Source organism: Mustela erminea, chromosome 14 (assembly GCF_009829155.1).
Source record: "Mustela erminea isolate mMusErm1 chromosome 14, mMusErm1.Pri, whole genome shotgun sequence".
NCBI classification, from domain to species: Eukaryota; Metazoa; Chordata; class Mammalia; order Carnivora; family Mustelidae; genus Mustela; species Mustela erminea.
The window spans coordinates 2,713,035-2,716,795 of record NC_045627.1 but is presented as its reverse complement, the minus strand read 5'-3'; the positions used below and the strand labels follow the sequence as shown (position 1 = coordinate 2,716,795).

Below are 3,761 nucleotides of genomic sequence, written 5' to 3'. Positions count from 1 at the left end.
CACAATATTGGATTTTTTAAAAAGATTTTTATTTATTTATTTGACAGAGAGAGATGACAAGCAGGCAGAGAGGCAGGCAGAGAGAGAAGAGGTAGCAGCTTCCTGCTGAGCAGAGAGCCTGATGCAGGGCTCGATCCCAGGACCCTGGGATCATGACCTGAGCCGAAGGCAGCGGCTTAACCCACTGAGCCACCCAGGCGCCCCTAACATTGGATTTTTGATAGGAATTGAATTTACAGATGGTTTTCGGTAGTATGGACATTTTAACAATGTTAATTCTTACCATTCATAAATATGAGCTATCTTTCCATTTATGTCTCCTTCAATTTCTTTATCAATGTCATAGTTTATGGGGTACAGATCTTTCATCTTCTTAGTTAAATCTTTTCCTAAGTATTTTATTAGTTTTGATGCTATTGTGAATTAGATTGTTCTCTTTATTTTTTCAGATAGTTCATCATTAGAGTGTTAAAATGCTCCTGTCTTGTGCTTACTTTGGCAGCACATATACTAAAATTGCAATGATGCAGAGAAGATTAGCTTGATCACTGAACAAGGATGACATGAAAAACTGGGAAGCATTCCATATTAAAAAAAAAACGAAACAAAACAAAATTCTTGTCTTTTATATATTGATCTTGTATTTGGCAGCTTTACTAAATTTGTTTATTCAAAATTTTTTGTGAAGTTTTTAAGATTTTTTTACATGTAAGTTCATGTTATCCAAAAAAAGAAAATTTTACTTCTTCCTCTTTTTTTTTGGAGTCTTTTATTTCTTTGTGTTCCTTGTTTCTCTGGCTAGGACATCCAGTACTATGTCAAATGAGAGTAGTGAAAGTGGACACACTTGTCTTTTTTCTGATCTTTAAGGGGAAAACTTTCAAACTTTTTTGATTGAATATGAGATAAGCCCTGGGCTTGCAACATGTGCTTTTTCTTTAATGGATTTTTTAAATTATTTTTTTAAATTTTTTATAAACATATAATGTGTTTTTATCCCTAGAGGTACAGGTCTGTGAATCACCAGGTTTACACATTTCACAGCACTCACCATCACTCACCATAGCACCTGCCCTCCCCAATGTCCATACCCCCACCATCCTCTCCCAACACACCTCCCCCCAGCAACCCTCAGTCTGTTTTGTGAGATTCAGTCTTTTATGGTTTGTCTCCCTCCCAATCCCATCTTCTTTTATTTTTCTTTTCGTACGCCCGAAACCGCCTATGTTGCATCTCCACTTCATCATATCAGGGAGATCATATGATAGTTGTCTTTCTCAGATTGATTTATTTCGCCAAGCATAATACCCTCTAGTTCCATCCACGTCATCACAAATAGCAGGATTTCATTTCTTTTGATGGCTGCATAGTATCCCATTGTACATATATACCACATCTTATTTATTGATTCATCTGTTGAAGGACATTTAGGTTCTTTCCATAGTTTAACTATTGTGGACATTGCTGCTATAAACATTTGGGTGCATGTGCCCCTTCAGAATGCCACGTTTGTATCTTTAGGGTATATATCCAGTACTACAATCACTGGGTCATAGGCTAGTTCTATTTTCAGCTTTTTGAGGCACCTCCACGCTGTTTTCCAGAGTGGTTGCACCAGCTTGCATTCCCACGTACAGTGTAGGAGGGTTGCCCTTTCTCCACATCCTCGCCAGCATCTGTCATTGACTGACTTGTTCATTTTAGCCATTCTGAAAGGTGTGAGGTGGTATCTCATTCTGGTTTTGATTTGTATTTCCCTGATGCCGAGTGATGTGGAGCATTTTTTCATGTGTCTGTTGGCCATTTGGATGTATTCTTTGCAGAAATGTCTGTTCATGTCCTCTGCCCATTTCTTCATTGGATTATTTGTTCTTAGGTTGTTGAGTTTGATAAGCTCTTTATAGATTTTGGATAGATACTGGCCCTTTATCTGGTATGTCATTTGCAAATATCTTCTCCCAGATAACTTCTGACAGTCATCTTTTGGCTTTGTTAACTGTTTCCTTTGCTGTGCAAAAGCTTTTTGATCTGATGAAATCCCAATAGTTCATTCTTGCCCTTGCTTCCGTTGCCTTTGGCGATGTTCCTAGGAAGAAGTTGCTGCTGCTGAGGTCAAAGAGGTTGCTACCTGTTCTCTCCTCGAGGATTTTGATGGATTCCTTTCTCACATTATGCTTCTTCATCCATTTCCAGTCTATTTTCATGTATGGTGTAAGGAAATGGTCCAATTTCATTTTTATGCATGTGGCTGTTCAATTTTCCCAACACCATTTGTTGAAGAGGCTGTCTTTTTTCCATAGGACATTCCTTCCTGCTTTGTTGAAGATTAGTTGACCATAGAGTTGAGGGTGTATTTCTGGGCTCTCTATTCTGTTCCATTGATCTATGTCTGTTTGGGGGACAGTTCCCTACTATCTTGATGATGACAACTTTGTAATAGAGCTTGAAGTCTGGAATTGTGATGCCAACAACTTTGGTTTTCTTTTTCAATATTCCTCTGGCTATTCGAGGTATTTTCTGGTTCCATATATATTTTAGGATGATTTGTCCCATTTCTTTGAAAAAATGGGTGGGATTTTGATAGGGATTGCATTAAATGTGTAGATTGCTTTAGGTAGCATAGACATTTTCACAATATTTGTTCTTCCAATACAGGAGCATGGAACATTTTTCCATTTCTTTGTGTCTTCTTCAATTTCTTTCATGAGTACTTTAGAGTTTTCTGAGTATAGATTCTTTGTCTCTTTGGTTAGGTTTATTCCTAGGTATCTTAGGGTTTTGGGTGCAATTGTAAATGGGATTCACTCCTTAATTTCTATTTCTTCAGTCTTGTTGGTTTAAAAAAATGCAACCAATTTCTGTTCATTCCTGACACTTTACAGAATTCCTATACAAGTTATAGCAGATTTGGAGTGGAGTCCTTTAAGTTTTCCACATACAGTATCATATCGTCTGCAAACAGGGATAGTTTGACTTCTCTTCTGCCAATTTGGCAAAATTTGGATGCCTTTAATTTCTTTTTGTTGTCTGATTGCTGAGGCTAGGACTTCTAGTACGATGTTGAATAGCAGTGGTGATAACGGACATCCTTGCCGTGTTCCTGACCTCAGCGGAAAAGTATTCAGTTTTTCTCCATTGAGAATGATATTTGCAGTGGGTTTTTCATAGATGGCTTTGATAGTATTGATAATATGTGCCCTCTATGCCTACACTTTGAAGAGTTTTAATCAGGATGGGATACTGCACTTTGCCATATGCTTTTTCAGCATCTATGGAGGGTATCATATGGTTCTTGTTCTTTCTTTTATTAATGTGTTGTATCACACTGATTGATTTGCAGATGTTGAACCAACCTTGTAGCCCTGGAATAAATCCCACTTGGTCGTTGTGAATAATCCTTTTAATGTACTGTTGAATCCTATTGGCTAGTATTTTGGTGAGAATTTTTGCATCCGTGTTCATCAAGGATATTGGTCTGTAGTTCTCTTTTTTGATGGGATCCTTGTCTGGTTTTGGGATCAAGGTGATTCTGGCCTCAGAAAAAAAAAGAGTTTGGAAGTTTTCCTTCCATTTCTATTTTTTTGGAACAGTATCATGAGAATAGGAATTAATTCTTCTTTAAATGTTTGGTAGAATTCCCCTGGGAAGCCATCTGGCCCGGGGCTTTTGTTTGTTTGGAGATTTTGATGACTGTTTCAATCTCCGTACTGGTTATGGGTCTGTTCAGGTTTTCTATTTCTTCCTGGTTCAGTTGTGGTAGT

The 3,761-nt window shown here is 37.7% G+C and overlaps 1 non-coding gene across 1 annotated transcript; it reads left to right on the top strand.

Annotated features, from left to right (window-relative positions):
• Nucleotides 1-486: 486 nt before the first annotated feature.
• On the top strand, nucleotides 487-593 carry LOC116573781. The gene has a single exon (XR_004278993.1). It is a non-coding gene; the product is annotated as a U6 spliceosomal RNA (small nuclear RNA).
• The last annotated feature ends 3,168 nt before the right edge of the window (nucleotides 594-3,761 follow it).